Source organism: Ceratosolen solmsi, unplaced genomic scaffold, assembly GCF_000503995.2.
Source record: "Ceratosolen solmsi marchali unplaced genomic scaffold, CerSol_1.0 scaffold57, whole genome shotgun sequence".
NCBI classification, from domain to species: domain Eukaryota; kingdom Metazoa; phylum Arthropoda; class Insecta; order Hymenoptera; family Agaonidae; genus Ceratosolen; species Ceratosolen solmsi.
The window spans coordinates 4,612,382-4,633,164 of NW_011948427.1; the positions used below are offsets into that span (position 1 = coordinate 4,612,382).

The window sequence follows — 20,783 nt, forward strand, 5'->3', positions numbered from 1 at the left end:
ACACCGGAATCCCGATATATCGAGCGGCATCGAATAGCGAGATATCAACTACCGTTTAATTGTCCTTCCCATCCAAATTCATCATCATGTTCCCCTTTTATTTATGCTTTTTTCAAATCTTGTGTCGTATCAATTTGAGTGTTGTCCTTTCGAGAGGACAACGTTCTAGCTCCACGGTTTTCTTTAGAAAATGCAATTATGTCTTTCAAGATATAAGCCATTTCATATAAGATTAATAATAAATTCAGCATTTTCCATTAGCTTAGGTAGTATACAAAATATTGAGTTAATCAATTACACTTTATTGAAATTGTAATTTTTATTAGCAGAAAAGAAAAATTGAATACAAAGTTCATGTAATTCGAAGATGAAATAAATATGCCTTTTTTTTGTTAATTGGAGAAACAAGATGTAAATGTCTTAAAATCTTTCCCATTAATGATAAAATCATTTTTTACGGAGTTTGTATATCATGCAGACACTCACACACATGCGCATTAAAAAAAAAAAAAAAAACTATGTATATATATATATATATATATATTACGTATAAATAAATTTCTATTCAATTTTCCAAGTTTCAATATTTGGCAGAAAATTTTTTATCCATACTTAGTCATATCCCGGGAAAGCATATTCTAACATATTCGAGGAATCCGTAAGATTGGCAGTTTTAAAAAGAGGAAGCAATATAAAAATGCCGGAAACAGCTAGGCACGTTTTAGCTGATGATGTAAGCAAACGCTTTTGGATACCTTAATGACACTTACGAAATCGAAGCTCAAAATTAATGTTTCTATTAATTCTTAATTTTGTATATGTTACTGCATATTCTCACATTATAAAAATATATAAATTAAATAAATATTTTCTTCTGCTAAGAGCATATAAGAATTTATTAATACCTTTTCAAAACCAAACCTTTAATCAATGATCGCAGGTGTTAGATTGCAAATAAGTATATCGGCTCAGCAGAGGTGCGATCTTTTATGGCGAGGACGAGCTACCAATAAGAGTAAATGCACTGCTTGGCGAAAGATGCGAGTCCTTGGAGAGAATGAAAGAATATAATTGGAAGGAAACGTTGATTTATCCGCCCATCGTACGTCCCTCGAATAGTTTCAGTGGATATTCCAGTCTCGGCGAGTGAGCTTCGCAATTGAAAGCAGCCGAGCTTCTTTTTTTTGCTTCCTTTTTCTCCATTATCGCCCTCGTTAGGCTTACGTCATCTGCGAGGATACGTGACTTTTCCAATCGTAGCCACCCTTCTGATCCTTATTCGTTCGTTTCCCGTTTAAGGTACCAGGTCGGAGCAGTACCGAAGGGTGCGAGATGGCAACTCTGCCTTGATCGACGTATTGTCATTCGCGTTGTTCGGGCATTTGCGAAACCGAGGCAGGTCCGATATTTTTTTTTGTTTTGTTTATTTTTTTTTTTTTTTTTTTTTTTTTTTTTTTTTTTTTACGATTATAAAGCCATCTCGCTCTTAGCCATATTCAACTCGGCCAATACTGTAACGCTGACGTACTAATGAACTTTGAAAACAATTAGCACGAATTTCTGGCATATTGCAGTAAATGTAATTTGATATTGCAAACTATTAAATAAAATTGGATACAATTTTTTCTTTACGATTAAGTTCAAAAGTAATAAATTACGCAAGTTCTTGGTGGAACGATGTTCTTTTTTTTTATCTGACCATAAAATTCAATATTGCACAGACCATTTTTCTATAATAATAGCTTGTAAATTTGCAAAGACTTGCTAATAATAATGGAGATGTTTAATAAGCATAAAAATATATTTGATCATTTTTCTTGGAAATGACAACGCAACTATTATATATATATATATATATAATATAGCAAATATATACACATATATTTCCTGCTTATTTTATTTAATAATCATCCAAAATATGCAAAACTTTGCTGCAATTAGAAATGTTTTCTTGAATATATAGTCGAAGTGCCGCCATATTGAAAATTTTAATCGTAATCAATGATAAAATAATAATGTTTAGTTTAAATGAGGTAAAAGTTACGAATGTTTACAGTAAGACGAATGAATTTCCTTGAATTTATTAATTTACTTTTATTAACAAATCAATCTACTTTTTTCACACTAAGACTTAAAAAAATTTCATAAACAGCATTGATAGCCACAACTTATATATAAATCACTCATGCCATTTGATGAAAGATTTTTTATAAGATGGTATTATTTTTAAATATTAATATTAAAAATGCGCGCGTAAAGAGTTCGTCGATAAATTAAAATTTACGTACACGTAGTCTCGAGGAAAGATCTAAAAATTGAAAGAAAGATATGAAGATTAATTTTTCTACAGATTCAAGAACAGCAACTAACGTAAGTTGCATTCGCTTAGAATGATGGATGATGGTGGTGTAATAGCGACGCGCGCAAATCGTGTGAACATCCTTTTCCTTCATTCATTATTACCGAGACTACTTCCGCTCTTGGCATCCGCAACTCCATCTCTTCCATATTGTCTCTTCATTTTTCCTATTCCACTTTACTTAAATATGTTTGCCTTTTTTCTTTATAGTTCTCGCATATTTTCCACTCGTGGATTTATTTTCTAGGTCGTGAAATATCCACGTATACAATGCAACCTTACACTGTATTTATTTACATTAAATTGTGTTAATTATACACTGAGAAATAATTGATTGGATTACTTTGTTAATTATAATATATATAACTAGTCCTCAGGATACAAGTAATTTTATAATTGTACATATTCAGTGAACATTTTAAGAAAGATAATCTACATAGATTGGATTTCATATCAGTAAGAACAATTTTTAGATTTAATTGCACCTATTACCATTCCCGCTCTTTTATTGTAAATGTATAGTTAGAAATTAAATTGTAAATAAATATTTTATGATTACTTTTTAACCATACAGTTATCAACAAATGCAACTTGTCTATAAAAAAAATTTTTTTTTATATAATTCTCAATTTTTTTAATATAAGTAATGGCTCATAAATATTTATGCTAGAGCATTGAATTAAAAATATGAAATAAAAGATTCGTTAAACTTGTTTTATGTCAACATATTAAATAAATACAAGTATTGCAACTTTTACAATAATGTAGTAATATTAAAATAAATTTTATAAAAAATATATTCATAAATAAAAATTATACCGTTAAATATTCATGAATGTTTAAAAAATTATAACAATTGATATTTTTTGCAATGCAATCAATTCTTAACTCAAATACATTTATTTAATTAAAAAATATTTTAAAAAATAATTGCCCTTTACTTAGTTTAAACAAATGTTAAAATTGTACTGATTGTATTATAATTTCCTTGGTGCTCATATTGATTGGTTACTGGGTGTCTAATAAAATTATACGTATCTTTCGGATATTAAATCACAACAAATATTCATAAATTTTAATTAATAGTTTTAATAGTTTAATGTTTTTATAGTTTTTGGATTTAATATTTAAACAGTCAAGAAATACTATTTACTTTCGCAATAACGTTAACAAATATGAGTTAACAAAAGTAGCAATCTCTTTGATGATAAGCTACTTATTCTGGTTTTTGTTGCACAAATCACTGGTCATTTCCGGTATATCAGTTACGTTGGACAATTGCATCAAATTGCACGGAGAAACGATCATATGCTGCCGCGTCTCTCTCTCTCTCTCTCTCTCTCTCTCTCTCTCTCTCTCTCTCTCTCCATCTCTCTATCTATCTTTCTTTTGCTCGTAATTAAGTCTTATCGCGATTGGACCGATACGCTGCTTATCCAAGCTGATCGTCCGAACCTAATTGTGGATAAACGGTACATATATGTACCATAGTCAAAACGATTTCATTCTGATTTTCTTCTAATTTTCATAAGGTTCACAAAGAGTGAAAAATGAAAAGCACAAAGAAGTGCAAAATGTAATAGGGAAAACGATTTTGAAATAGAAGTTCAAAGAACATGGAGAAACATATATATATATATATATATATATAATAGATTATATGAATATATATCAATACACTTGTAATTATTTAATAATATATAAAAAATTATTGATCAAAATAATTTTTGTATAAATTAAGTGTAATGAATTCATCATTAATTGTGTTGTAATATTGTAATCAATAATCTTGAAATACATTTAGAAACAAATATTATAAAATAAAATTGTATTTATATATAAAATAATAGAATATCTATCTTTTGTCAAATATCATGAAATACAAATAATTTATTAACAATTGAAATTATTAATAATTAGTATTTGAAACTATTTAGACGGCTTCTTGGGAATCTGGTATTATATAATAATAATGAAATTATATTAAATTTAAATAGTATTTAAATTTTGCTTTTGTATTTATACAATTTGATTTATTGAAAATAAATTTTGATTAATTAGTTAAAATATTAAAATGCACATATAAATAATTTTATATGCATGTTTGGAGATAATCAAAATGTAGCACATTAAAGACACTGACATTGCTGACTTTATTCGAAATTAATCGATTGATTCGCGTTTATCGCTAATCATTGGGTATCGCCAATGTACTTGCAATGACTACTTGCGCTTCACAACTGATTCATATCTCCGTTTGTTTCCGGTACAATTATAAAAAATTCCGATAGGCATATGCATGGTGCACATCTGCATGTATTATCTGCGCTACACGCTTACCAAATACGTACTTTCCCATCGTAAGGTTTATGTTCTCGAGGTTCTTCTTGGACGAAACTCATGATCTTTCTTTCCCTTCTATTTATCATGTGCATTCTCGTGCATTTTTTGTAATTACTGCTCGCGTTTCATCTAATGATGTAAACTAAATATTCCTGTATTATGTAGAGAGAAAAAAATGCATTGTAAATCAAGTGAAATTATTCCTTTTGTAATTGTGTGCGCTGTTCTTTCTCTCTCTCTCTCTCTCTCTCTCTCTCTCTCTCTCTCTCTCAAACTTTTGCTAAATATTATATAAAAGGATTAATAAAATAAATAAAATAATTATAATCAACAAGTTGCGTGTATTTTTATAGGATACAGAAAACTTTATTCATAATGTATTTTAAAAGTATTTCATCAATTTAATAATTATCATGTTATTTAAAACAAAAAAATAATTTTAATACAAAGGGACATATTGCCACTAAGTTCTTAATAACAATGCAAATTTATTGTGCGGTATAAAATAATATAAAACGAAGCAATACTTGTTTGAATTAAAAAAATACTTTTTAAATTTCTGTATAATTAATAACGTAACTAGTGCTACCAAGAAAAAGTTCAGGCATTAAATTAAAAAAAATTTAATTTAAGAGAAGGTGTTAAAAGTCAATGACTAATGATGCCATGCTACCAAATGACTTCCAGAACTTGTAATCCATAAATAACATCTAGGAATGGATGATACAAGTTTTATTGAATATATTAATATATATAATCAGAAAATTTTCATAAAACTAATGTAACTTCATCTTAAAGAAGTAACGACGGTAAAAGAAGAGCGAATCAGATGAGACAGCATGCGAGAAAAGGGAGGAGACTTCACCGATGTGATAATAAATCATCGAGGTAGAATACACCATCCATTCCTACCCATTACACTTCCTCATCTGCCAGCGACATTAACGCATAACTTCTTAGAAATCTTCACTTAGTTATCAACTATACTTGCTTTTGGTTTTTCCATGATGTCATTGCATAAAGTCATAGCCAAGTACATCACTTCAAGAACCCTATTAAAGTTTTATTTATTAATCCATAATTATTAGTCTTCTTATCACCGTGTCTAATTAGCCTGGGCAAATTTTCACTCCTTACCTTATTGGATTTATACATTTGTTTAAAAGTCGGGATATTAAGCCGAATGAAGCCATTATTAAGCAAGTCTATTTTTATTTATTTACAATAATATTATCTATAATTGTGAAAAAATTCAAAGATATTAATTAATAAATGTATCGCATGAGTGATAAAAGTACATTGAAATTATATACCTATACATTTTCTTATTTATCATGATTTTAAAATATTATTATATTAAGTAATTATTAAGTGATTATCAAGTGATTATATGTGTTTGTTATGTGTTTATTTGTATTTATATTTTTAGGAAATTCTTATTCATATTAATTTGCATTAATATAATTTTGAGAAAATAAGTATATATTTGTATATAGCTTTTACATTTATATAGATATATTTTATAAATTCTTCGACTAAATCGATACAAATACAATATAATTGTAATTAAGTTTTATTTATATATATTGTATATATTACCTTATGCATTTGAGGCACATTAAAAGTAATTCTTCAATCGGCATAAAAATGTATACAACGCCGATTACCGAGAATAATGTAAAGTGAATGATCGAAAGATATAATCACACGAAAGGCTAAAGTATATGGTCATCCTAATGTAACTGCAAGAGACATTCCAATCGGTGGCATCTGCCGATACCTTTTTATCGTGCCGAAACTTCCGCTCCTCGAATCCCGCAGACACTATCCTGTAAGACATCCACTTTTCGTTCGTCCGATGAAACGAGAGAGAGAGAGAGAGAGAAAGAGAGAGAGAGAGAGAGAGAGAGAGAGAGAGAGAGAGTGAATACGAGAAACAGGATGCTCAGAAAGCACATCGGGTATAAAATTGATGCGGATAAGCTGGTGACTGGTGCATCTACCTAAATAAACTTAAGGTAATATACGAGAATGAGATATCGAGTTGAACCTCATCTACCTGCCACTCGGTCTGTCGTGTTAACCGAGTTACGAGAAAATCGTAGGCAGTTCCGTAATCGCTTCAACAGCATCCGCTAGACCCTTTTTATTTTTTAATTTATTTTTTCGTCTAGGCACTAACCTCTATCAAATATTAAAAATATCTTTTTAAATAAGCAACCGAACGAAAACATTAAAATACAAAAGTATAGATGATTTTATTGTTTTACGCGTTTGTTCATTATGAATAACAAAAAAAATTAATTATTAACTTTTCAAGGGTAACATTTATTATTTGTATAGAAGAAAATTTATATTAATAAAAAATAAGAACTTAAATAATTATTATGTAAACATAATGTATAAAAAAAATGTGTTACGTTATAAGATTGTGAATTAATAATTAATACACAAAGTTAGAACTATTGTTTATATAAGCTTGATCATTAGTATTTAAATGCAAAAGTGGCATGAACTTAATATGAGATTTTCTTTAATTTACAGTGTTCATTCGCTAGGATACTATGAAAAATATACTAATGTCGCTCTTAGTATGCAAGCATCTTATTAATAATAACAAAACCTCCTCAAATAATGATTTAATTTCTAATTTACACCATTTTATTAATATTTTACCTATATTATCTAGAAACAAAAGCACAAGAAAATGATTTCAGTTAAGTCACTAAATTTTTTATGATATTTAAAAAAAAAAAAATACCTATATTTTACGATATCATTAAGAAAAAAAAGCATATTTAAGTTTAATAATATGATTAAATATTTTATAAAATATTAGATATATAAATAATTCCATATTTAACTTTTTAAAAATAAATTCATTTTTATGTGTCCAAAGCATAATATTCCATTCTTAAATATAATTTTCATAGTTTTCTAAATTTTTCCTCTAATTGCTGCATAAATAATTTCAACACTTTTAAATAACTTTACGCTTTATAGAAATAATAATAATATAATTATCGCCTACTTTAAATATTATAAATTTGTACTCCATTAGAAATTAAAAAGTCCATTATATAAAGGAATTGATTATACGAGCAAGTTTATCTGACAAAATAATTGTATAAAAAATTTGGTAATTCACAAAAATTAGCTTAGCACTTCCTTAATTATCATGTCATATATAACCATATAAAAATTAAAATATAACTTGCTTTCTAAATTCTTTTCAGCTGAATCAAGTGATTAGAAACCGGTTTACAGATTATATTAATTTATTTGGCACATTATTTTTGTTTCATGACGATATTCTTACAATTGACAATCAAATTTTATGATAAAGTTTCAATTCTTTGATACTATGTATTCAATATTTTTTTCTATACAATACGTATACTTTAATGAACTAGGCAAACATTATAGGAATATTATTATCAATAATAAAGAAAATATCCATTACAAAACGCATCCTTTAGACAGCTTATGAAATTTAACTTAATCGTTTCCTTAAAATGTTTAATAACAATAAATAAAAAGTCTAATAAGTGTATATAAACATTATCTCAGCTTGTAAAAATAGCAGCATTAAAATGTAACGTTTCCTTAATTAAAAACTGAGATAAAAATTAATTTTATACTAACCATATGACGACGAAGAATTAATTTTGTGCTCACTGTATGTTAATTAGATGAAATTAGATGAAACTTAATTCTAATTATTAGAAATAAGTAGGATATTCTTTATGCAAATAATTGGTCTAAATTTGAAAAGTATTTGTATATTGATTTTCTTCATACATGCTTTTTCAAGTAAAAATTCGCCAGGAACGTTATAGCGAAAAGAGTTGAAGGACCAAGTTGGATAGAGAAACCAACCAACAGAATAAAATGATTAACCCGCTGAAGTGAATGCAGTTCAAAATAGACTCGGAAAAGTACCTTCGCACAATAAAAAAAAAAAAAAAAAAAAAAAAAAAACAGTCTGCTCATATTACAACAAAAAGGAAGTAGTGAGTAGGTAAGCGAGTCCGGTTTCGCGTTGCTTTGAAATGATCTTGCGTACGGAGGTGTCTTATTTTTCGGTCAGCCAGTGCCGGAAATTAGAAGCGCTCACACCATCCTTTTATACCAAGACGCGTGTACATATGGTCCAGGTAATGCAAGCTGCGGATTCTACTTGATAGTTAGTTCGCATAGCTCAGCTGTGTTTTATTCGAGATTATGTACTGGAATTCCACTCGCGGAGGTGGCTCATAGTCATCGGCTATGAGCGTCTGTATAGGTAATAGCGTGTTAAAGCGCACCCTCGAGCATTAAAAATAACTGAAATCATGTCCATTGATTAGCGAATAAAGACGGTTATAAAATTTTATTTCTCCAATTTTTGTCTATTTATTGAATTATTTTTAATAAAAGAAAGAACTTTTATACGAGATCGCGAGTATAAAAACTATCTTTGCCAATGATTTAATGTTCATGAAAGTGAAAGAAACAACATTTTACGATAAAATAAATATTAACAATTTGTTATATATTTACGAATATAATTATAAACTATAAATCCTTATTATCTGATATAGGAAAATTTGCTTTTTAAGTAATATGTTATAAAACATATTCCTGATGCAAAAGTGAAATACTTTACGTATATTATTATACATTTATTATCATTATATTGTGTGTATATTTTAAAAAATTGTAGAATAAAAAATAAATATAAATGTAGTAAAGAATGTGCGTTAATAGTAGTTTATAAAAAAAATCATTGGCCACGTTTTCATACGTTAAAAACACATTGTGCTGTTTGAATCACATATTAAATGCATAATGGATATGGTATTTTAATATAAATTTTATATTAAAGAATAACTATTTATATTTTAAGTACATCAAATAAAGATATTATAAAATTATTAAGAAGAATAGTTTTTTAATGAATAAATATATACATATAATGGCACGCGACTGTGAAAATATTTGTCAGTAATAAAATTTGAATAAATATAAATTTCGTTTATCAGATTTTGAATAAATGAAGTGAAATCACAAATTGTCCTGATTTCATCTTAAAAGAGAAAGATAGTAAAAGCCGGCTAGACATAATGAAAGCTATCACTTGATATCCCTTAATTTTTTTGTATCTTCAGAAGCAAATCAGTAATAAAAGACTTTAGAATCTAAATCTCATGGAGCTTCGATTATTATATAGATGGGGTTTTTTTCGTATAACTTTCAAGTTACTAGCAAAGTACAATACCACCGACGCTCGAGTTAAACTTCCATTTTGCGCTACTGGTGATGTAATTAAAATCTTATTCTTGGTAAGATAATACTCTACTTTAATGCGCAAAATTTCAAATTAAAAGCCAAAGTACTTGTTGTTGCTCATTAAATTCTATTAAACTACATTATCATATAAAGGTAGATTAGCAGCTAATTCGAAAAATTAAGGAGAAAAATTTTTTGAATTATTATTAATTTTATTAATAAGTAAATAATATGCTGTTTCTTTTCATATTTTGTAACTTCCACTGCCATAATAAATATTTTTGCTCTATTAATATTATCAATGTGCAATTTCATATGATAATCAAATGGGATGAGATATTTGATATTATCCCTACAATTAAGAACCAACTAGTTTGTATTATTTTATTAATCTATATAAATTTAGTAAGTACAGGGGCAAACGATTATCACATACTACTTATTAAATACGGCAATATTAAGTCCTCTTAGAAATGAGAATTTTAATTCTATTAGTTGATTATATATGTATATATATATATATATATATATATATATATATATATATAACTCGAAGAAATTAATTATTTATACGTATTTATGAAATATAAGATATTGATCAAAGTTCACTTTACTTTAGATATCTACTTTCACACGGATGTTTTACTATTTAAAGATATCTTTTAATATAAAGATCTTAATATAAGATGTAAATTTAAAATAATTCCTATGATAAAGATGTCTTTAGTTACAAAGCCGCATTAATAAATGCTCCTAGAATTTTATTTTTATTGTATAGCTGTTTAATAAAAACAGAAAAATATAGAGTCGTTTAGCTTGCAATAAAAGCAAGCATAGGGTAAGTTAAATGAGCGAAACGAGGCTCTGTGACACCTTTGTGGAAATTATGATATGACCACGGCAAACATAACGAGAGCGTAACATCGAGCTCAAGAACACGTTTGCTTGTTTTTATATTCTCACTAACGTCCAAAGATTTTCATTAGATCTACTTTATGTTTATTTTGCATTATTGTAGATGCTTATTAAAGGAATTATAAACAAAAATTTCTTTTGTTTAGTAATCCGTAATGGCTTACAACAACAACAGCTAAATTAATTTGTTTAAAATAAAAGTAATTGTTTGAATTAAAAAAAGCTTAAAAAAGCTATAAAAATTAAGGTGGTAAAAAATTGCATTTTATCGAATATGAGATTCGGCTAAAATTTTTTACAAATTTAACTTTTTGTTCTTTATTATAATTTGTGAAATAAAATTATATAATTTTGTTTTGTAACTAGGCTCGATTAATATATATATATATATATATATTGAATTTTTATACATTTGCTTTTATATTAATTTTTGATTATATATATATATATATATATATATATATATATATATATATATATATATATTGTTATATATATATATATTGTGTGTATATATATATATATATATATATATATATATATAATAAAAAATTAATATAAAAGAAAATGTATAAAAATTCAATAAAGAGGGTGAGAAAAGAACATTTATCTTCAAACGAAAAATAAATAAGAGATTCAACCATTCACAAAAGAAGTGTTACGGTTCACTTACGAATTCGATGGCGTGGACGATGCGTATAATGAATTTTCAATCACGATTTCGTAGCGCGTGAGAACAAAATTATTCCAGCGGGCAGTTGAACACTACCGTTGCATGAATAACAGTGATGGGATTTGGGAAGAATGAAATTCATTCAATGGTACATGATTTTTCATGAATTAGGTGTCGAACTTCAACGCAATCTCATTCAAGTAAGTAGACGTTAAGTGTGCGTATGGCGCATAATGAGTAGGTGGAGGTTTATTAGAATTTTCAATTTATTTCGAAACTAAAGTTCTGACAATGCTATAAAGAACTTTCTCTTGTGCTCTTTAGAATTATAATTTTCGAGCTGTATTTTGAAAATTTTGCTAAAAAGCTTGTAAAAATTAAAAATTTGATATTTTATATTTTAAATGTTTTACCTTCTATGTAATTAAATTTCTTTTAGTACTATTCGACAGCTTGAAATTATTATAAGTAAATCATAAGAATTGTAATATTATAAATATATTGTTTTAGACATTTATAAATAATATATCAGTAGATTATATCAATTGATATAAATTTAATACAATAAAATTTTTTTAGCTTATGCGATGGCATGATTTATAATAAATTAATTACAATCTATAAAAGTGTTTTTCAAAATTATATTTTTCCAATAAATAATGCTACGAATATTAATTGGAAATTGTATCGTAACCGTGTGAGATTAGAATATATATTGAATTTTGAAGCAAAGCAGAGATAAAAAAGGCGCAAAGGGGCCCACGCGTGATATCTTCTTAAGCTTGTCCCGTAAAAAAAAAAAACAAAAAAACAAAGGAGCATTTGTTAAAAATATATTTTACCGCAAAATGAATATGTATATCTTTTATATTAAAATATCTTTTATACTAAAATTTTATCATTACATAATTGTTTTACTAAATTAGGCAATATGTCGAGATGAATACCTGCAAAAGTTGAAATAAAACAGAGGAAAATTATTTTCTTCCCACCGCATTCCGTCATTTAGCATAGTTTAGCTATTATAATTTCATTTAGTAAACGCGTTTAAGAAATATAATTAAATTTTTTGAATTTTACGAATTAGAATACTATATGATGATACACAATTTACCAAACTATTTTTAAAAATATTATTAACAATTATTAAAAATAATGAAAACGCTACTATACAATGTTTATATTTTACAATCGATTAAATTAAATTAAATTCATCAAAAAATATTTAACAAATTTATAAAAAATTCTAAAATAGATTACATCATTTCTCGCTCGAATCATTAAAATAAATAAAACACTTTAAAAACTATATATCTAATCGTGGAGAATATTTTTATTAAAAATATACATTGTTTTTTTTAATTAAATTAAATTTTTTTATCATTCATATTTTTAAATTTGTTAAACATTATATATATATTTGTATTTGTTCTTTAATTTGTTGAAAAATCCCTTTTTTTTTTACAAATGTGCTTTCCATCCATTCGATCCAAATAATGGAAAAATGGGAAAATAACAAAAACGAAAAGACTAACGGATGGCGGAGGATGGGGCGTGAAATATTCGATGAGACCCCCACGCAGCCTTTATCTATCTTACACTAAGAGAAAGAGAATGGCAGAGATAACCGGAGCGCATAGTTAGGTAGGCAGGTAAGCAGGTACGCTGGTAAGTATTTATATCTCTGTTTATTTTATGCGCGTGTGCGTGCGTGCGTGCGTGCGTGCGAGCGCGCGCGTCCGCATGTATGATGAGGGAGAGAGAGAGAGAGAGAGAGAGAGAGAGTGAAACAAACAGACAGAACCTTGAACGACCTTTTTTGGTATCCGACCCAAAAAAAACAGGTCCCAATAAAACAAATTTAAAAGGAAAGACCTGCGGTTTTCGGCCATAAACCATACGATAGACAACTGGAGCATAGACAGGCGTATTTTTTTTATTAATCTTGTTTAAAAGTTATCTTATAATAAAAACGAAGAAAAATATCGACACTAAAAACTCAGAATTTATTTTGAATGTATATAATTAATGCAATAACGTACATGCATATGTGCAAATGCATGCTTGCATAAATATAGTTTGATATTTAATTTCAGAAATTGTTAATTTTATGAAATTAATTTTTAATTATGATTAATAAAAGAGATAATTCTAATGAAATTCTTAGTAAAACGTCATTCTCCAACGATGCAAATTTATGGTAAATATTTGTAAAAATGTTTTTTTAAACTTTAGAAGGTTTTAGCATACGTACGCGCATGCGCACAAATGGTCAGAGAGACAAACGACTAAAATGCGAATAAGTGTTGAAGGGGAAAGGGAAAATGAGACAAGTAAAGCCCAGTGAAATCTGAATGAATTTGCGAAAGGAAGAGAAGGAAGATTTTATTTGAACTTTTCATACAAGCCAAAGGCCCAACACATGCCTTCCAAATCATGCGTAATGCATATATCAGTGTGGGTCAGCTATAAATGGCACTCGTTTGCAGTTTTAATCGAAGAATTGCATATTTTCTTCTGGGAGGAAATAAAAAATAACATCTACCCAAGTACGTGCATGTTCTGAGTGAACGCAATTACATACGCGCACCCGTTATTGCCTTTTGGCTGGGGAATGCAGAGACCCAGTTTATCTTGGTCCCTTTTTAACCGCACTTCTTCTTCCATTCATTTTGTTGTTCATCGGCCGTCGTACTTTCATCAACAGTGAAGAATAAGATCATTTGGGAAACCATGTTGCTAATAAATATTCTCTTTAAAAGTATCTTCGCTATTATGAATAGGAAAAAATGCAGAGGGCTCCATCTCTTAAAAGAAATTGATTATTTCAAACTTCTAGAATTTCTATTATCATGGGGATATTTTCGTATATATCAATTTTTAGTAATCTTATTAAATAATTAATGAAAATTGATGAATTTCAAAATGTACAATTAATATATAATTAACGAATATTTTCTTCAGTTTGATTTTGCGATAATAAATATTATAAAAATACTTCATTTGCTTACTCATATAAACAAAATTTTAATAAAACTTGTTAATGAATATTAGCTTCAAAACTTTTAAAAATAATATATTGAAATAACTGAGAAATAATTAATATTTATTTTTCTGAAGCATAAAATTCACTTAGTTCGACTACATCCATTGCCCTACAAGTATAAAAATTCACCATATTATTTCATGTATGATTATAAACTTCTATTATAATATCTAAGTAGATAATTATTTGATTAAAAGTTTTTAACACAAAGAAATAAAAAAAAATAAAGAAGAAATTTCAGTGAGTATGTAAGTTGTTCGAAACATATAAGTAATTAATTGGAATTCGAACAAACGAGAAAAAAGCTCATGTCAAATTCTACTTAAGTCAATAATATTTATTTCTCAGCAGTAATAAATTGCTAATGTCAAATATTCTAATATGAAATTGAGAGAGAGAGAGAGAGAGAGAGAGCGAAATTTATCATGACATCTTATAAATACAATTAATTTGAATACATTAATCCATAGTGTTATATTTGAGATCTTGCTGGTAAATAAAAAAGAAACGAAAATGCGTCCGACGAACTGTAAGCGCTATTCAATATAAGTAAAATAAATAAAAATAAAGGCAGAGAGGGTAAGCGAATAAATCTAAAGAAGTTTAGAAAGGATGAGAGAGAGAGAGAGAGAGAGAGAGAGAGAGAGAGAGAAAGAGCGTAGAAAGACGATGACCGACCGGAAATTAGCGGTGCGTTTTACGAGCACGGCTATACAGTCAAGAAGGATCTACATCGACACACTCTCTCTCTCTCTCTCTCTCTCTCTTATCCTTTCTCTCGCCCTCTCCCCTTCACCTTTTTTGGTAACCCTCACTCTCGCCGTCTATGAATGAAGTTGTTGAATGGTGAATTCTTAAGAGGTCTAAATGTGATAAATACACATACGAAAAAACGTATGTACACTTTATATATAACTGTAAGTAAGAATATTTTTAATTTTTGTACAACGATACACATACTTTAAATAAAAATGACAAGTAGCGTTCTGAGATTTGTCATTATTTATTTATTTAAATAAGAATAGAATTATTTTTCTAGTAATCGTTAGTTTTACTTTAAATATTAAAATTATTACATTGAATGAATGAATAATAAAAATGACAAATGAAAAATATAAATTATTCTATACTTAGCTTATAATAATGACGAAGCTTGCCTTTTAGTAAGCGATCAATCAGTGCTTCGTGAATATAAAAATATTTGAAAAAATTCTTCAATATATATTCGAATCAATGAAATTTTACAAATGAATAATATTCATATTACAAACATTGCTCACTTATTTTATGATGCTAAGAAAAGTATATCTAACCTATAATTTAAAAAAAAAAACCAAGTTCTTTATGATTGATGATGGAAATGCAATATTATAGAGGAGGAAAAATTGCATGAAAAGTATCATAAACATGATAATGAAATGCACGTATTGATAATCTTTGGCGATAACGATTGGATTTATTTAAGAATCTACAACAGACGAGAAAGTAGAAAATTAAAAACAAATGCTTTGGCATTCGGTAATGTATGCGCTTGTAACGTGATTCGCTGAGGCCAAATACGACGAGGAATCACGCGACGTGCTTTTAAATTTTGCGACACGACTTGCTAATCCACGAATCCACTGATCTTATCCTACTTCCTTCCATCGACAAGACTCCATCAAAACAGTAGTGTACACACTGTACTCTTGAGAGGGAATTACAGTCTAGTCATGTGATTGGAAAATTGCCAATTCATTTGCTTATTTTTAACAAGTGCATTCAACCACCTTTTATGTATTTTTTTTTTCTTTTTTTTTTATCTTAAATACAATCCACGACTTATGGATGCCGTTTTCTTAATTGAAAAAGTTCTATAATATCTATTAACTTGGTGTAATAGTAATCTTACAGTCTTATGTGCAAAGTCATTTCTTAAATTCATAATTGATAAAAATGTAAATTATTTGTCGAAATCAGTCACATTAAATAAATATTTAAAATTGTAACTCATTTAAAAATAAGAAAAATTAATTAGTAAAATATTAAAACAAATATTCTAGAATTATCGAGTCTTTTCATCTGTATTAAGAAAAACAAATGTAAAGATTAATTTCTAATCAAAAATGTAATCCTTCATTAACTACATAACTTTTATTATATAACAATTAACGATTAAATTTATTAAATATATATAATTATAAATAGACTTACTGTATATGAGTATCATATTATATTCGCAAAAAATACAAATATTTTCTGATAAAAAAAAAAAAAAAGCCAACTGTACTAAAATCTTAACTATTTGATATTTTGCTATTTTTATGCTGTTTAAGAAGAAAATAGTATGTTGAATAATACAATTCAGCCATAATGGTCAATAATTTTTGTTATTACATTACATAGGACAGCTTTTCTGCTTACTAGTATACCAGTATATTATATTCTCTCTCTCTCTCTCTCTCTCTCTCTCTCAATATATATATATATATATATATATATATATATATATATATATATATATATATATCCTATACTAAGAAAATATGTAAACCGTATGTTAAGCAAATTATTTGAAAAATGACAACTAAATAAACTACAATAGAGAAGCATTCATCATTGCTCTTCATCATATTTCAGGCTTATAATTAAAAGTATCAATATTTCTATTTTAATGATAAATAAAAAGAACTATGATTAACGTGTTGATAATATGTGAAAATAGAAAAAAAAATGCCTTAAAATATTTAGTTTCTTTCAATAATAGTTTAGTTTTCAAACAGTAAGAGATAAATATAACGACGTTTTTCCATAAATAATAAAAAATAAACAAAGATGTTTAGATAAAATTTGTTTTTATAAAATAACTTAATTTTATAATATCCAGATAAGTTTAATACTCATAATCAGATTTACATAATTTTTTTTTTGTTTCCTTTCTCTATAGAATACAATTAAACAAACAGTGTAATTGAAAACGAATTATATATACTTAGATATTATTAAATAAATTTTTTTATCTCACCAAGAAATAGATAAACGCGCGAATACGTAGTCCGAAACTATTTACTGATCTTTTCTATTTTGGGGATAGAAATATACTTTTGAGTTTAGAAAATATAAATTATTTTATTTGAACCAATTATAAAATACGTATTCATTCAAGACACTCGAAGGCAATTTCTTTCTGTAAAAAAGAATAAAATAAAACGAATAGAAAATGCATTTAAAAGGGATACGATATAAAAGTGCTTTTCACTCTAACAGTTTTAAAGGCCAATGGGAAAACGTGTAATTAAATTGTTTACAACATGTATGAATAACTTTAACATACGCGAATGAATTCCTTGTACAATAGTTCCTTTAATATATCTCCGTTAAATATATTCTATATTTATAACAATCATGTGCTTTAAATATTTCGAATGTTACACATTGGCCGCGTGCTCTTGGCACTTTGGATATCGATGCTTTATTTTATCATTATATTCCACACATGTATTTCTATTCTCTTGGATGACAATACTAAGTGGCATCGACGGCTCGACGAGCATCAATATGAATGTAAACATTTCATTATTATGAATTTACTGTACTCTGTAGCTATCATTGCTATTCAACAATGTCTTCTCGCATTCGTATAGATATGCATGTCAATGATCATTGGTCAATAACTGCATTTTCTAATGATTATGCTTCTTGAAATCATTCCCTTAATTGTCAATTTATTTTATTTTATTATTGTCATGAGGCAGTGAATTTATGTATATTCATAGCTTATTATCGTCTTAAACCTGTGTAAAGTAAAAGCTTTCTTGCTTTGCTAATAAAATTAGTAGAACATAAAAGATCGATTTCGCAACATATATGATTACTGCTTAGCTACGGAGAAATAAAGATTAGACATGCGAATTACAATTACATTGATTTACAAAAAAAAAAAAAAAAAAAAAAAAAAAAAAAAAAAAAATTAATTAATAAATAAATAGATACATTGATATGCTTATGTGATGGCGTGAAAAAAATTTATTTTATAAATTCGATCCTCGATTAGACTTCACAACGCTTACTTCGAAAAACTCGAAAAACTATGGTACGAATTTCTTTCTCATTCGACTTTTGAAAAACAAAATGGAATTCATATCGACCAATGCATTAACAAATTAGTTTTCCATCATACAAAAAGATGAAAAAAAGGAGAAAAAAAGCAAGAAAAAAGCTTTCGTTTAGACTGGAAAATATTAGTACTATAATAAAGCAATAGAATTTTTTCCACCTAAATCCGCAGACTATCTTAATTCTGTTAAGTATAATGGCTTCTCATAAAAATTCCACGCCCAGTACAAAAAAAAAGCTGTAGGCCATAAAGGAAAGAAAAACACGGGGTAGGGGGGAGGGGAGACATCGCGCGTGTGCGTTCGTCAAGCAGACGTAGGCGTATTGGAGAAGTCGGACGCGTCTCGTCGTCATAGCTCCAAAAAAGCGTTGATTTTTGTCTGTAAATGAGCAGAAGGAGTAAAAGAGGAGGAAGAAGAGGAGAAGAAAGACGCTCGTCGATTGCGAGAGGTCCACCCACAGGTTCTGATGAGCAGCGTGGGCGCAAGTTTCCGGTGTTGGCTCGTCGACGCCACGACGCTTCTCAACACTGGCTCACGATTGAGCCTCCCTTCTCTCATTCTCTCTCTCTTCTCTCTTGTCTCTCTCTCTGTCTCTCTCTCTCATTGTCTGTCTCTCCTCTCTATTCTCTCTTGTCTCTCTCTCTCTTCTCTCTTGTCTCTCTCTCTCTTCTCTCTTGTCTCTCTCTCTCTTCTCTCTTGTCTCTCTCTCTCTTCTCTCTTGTCTCTCTCTCTCTTCTCTCTTGTCTCTCTCTCTCTTCTCTCTTGTCTCTCTCTCTCTTCTCTCTTGTCTCTCTCTCTCTTCTCTCTTGTCTCTCTCTCTCTTCTCTCTTGTCTCTCTCTCTCTTCTCTCTTGTCTCTCTCTCTCTTCTCTCTTGTCTCTCTCTCTCTTCTCTCTTGTCTCTCTCTCTCTTCTCTCTTGTCTCTCTCTCTCTTCTCTCTTGTCTCTCTCTCTCTTCTCTCTTGTCTCTCTCTCTCTTCTCTCTTGTCTCTCTCTCTCTTCTCTCTTGTCTCTCTCTCTCTTCTCTCTTGTCTCTCTCTCTCTTCTCTCTTGTCTCTCTCTCTCTTCTCTCTTGTCTCTCTCTCTCTTCTCTCTTGTCTCTCTCTCTCTTCTCTCTTGTCTCTCTCTCTCTTCTCTCTTGTCTCTCTCTCTCTTCTCTCTTGTCTCTCTCTCTCTTCTCTCTTGTCTCTCTCTCTCTTCTCTCTTGTCTCTCTCTCTCTTCTCTCTTGTCTCTCTCTCTCTTCTCTCTTGTCTCTCTCTCTCTTCTCTCTTGTCTCTCTCTCTCTTCTCTCTTGTCTCTCTCTCTCTTCTCTCTTGTCTCTCTCTCTCTTCTCTCTTGTCTCTCTCTCTCTTCTCTCTTGTCTCTCTCTCTCTTCTCTCTTGTCTCTCTCTCTCTTCTCTCTTGTCTCTCTCTCTCTTCTCTCTTGTCTCTCTCTCTCTTCTCTCTTGTCTCTCTCTCTCTTCTCTCTTGTCTCTCTCTCTCTTCTCTCTTGTCTCTCTCTCTCTTCTCTCTTGTCTCTCTCTCTCTTCTCTCTTGTCTCTCTCTCTCTTCTCTCTTGTCTCTCTCTCTCTTCTCTCTTGTCTCTCTCTCTCTTCTCTCTTGTCTCTCTCTCTCTTCTCTCTTGTCTCTCTCTCTCTTCTCTCTTGTCTCTCTCTCTCTTCTCTCTTGTCTCTCTCTCTCTTCTCTCTTGTCTCTCTCTCTCTTCTCTCTTGTCTCTCTCTCTCTTCTCTCTTGTCTCTCTCTCTCTTCTCTCTTGTCTCTCTCTCTCTTCTCTCTTGTCTCTCTCTCTCTTCTCTCTTGTCTCTCTCTCATTGTCTGTCTCTCCTCTCTATTCTCTCTTGTCTCTCTCCTATCAACGGCCCTTTTAATTTTTCCTTCTGCATTTGTTACAACGCAAAACTACTGTTGTCTCTTATGCTTTTCTCTACTTGTTACTGAGCTACTTGTTTTAAAATGTATTGATTACGCCTTTCAAGCATCGATCGATGCTTGCGTCTCTCGAGCCTGAGACAACGCTGTGCTTTATAAAGTCTTAAAGGAGCATTTAACATTTTTCAATATTTAATAAAATTATTGATGA

At 28.9% G+C, this 20,783-nt stretch overlaps 1 protein-coding gene across 1 annotated transcript in view; it reads right to left on the reverse strand.

The window, feature by feature from the left end:
* Positions 1–20,783, reverse strand: part of eIF5B (eukaryotic translation initiation factor 5B) — a 136,824-nt gene that overhangs the window by 105,132 nt on the left and 10,909 nt on the right. The gene's annotated exons all lie outside the window — the stretch shown is intronic.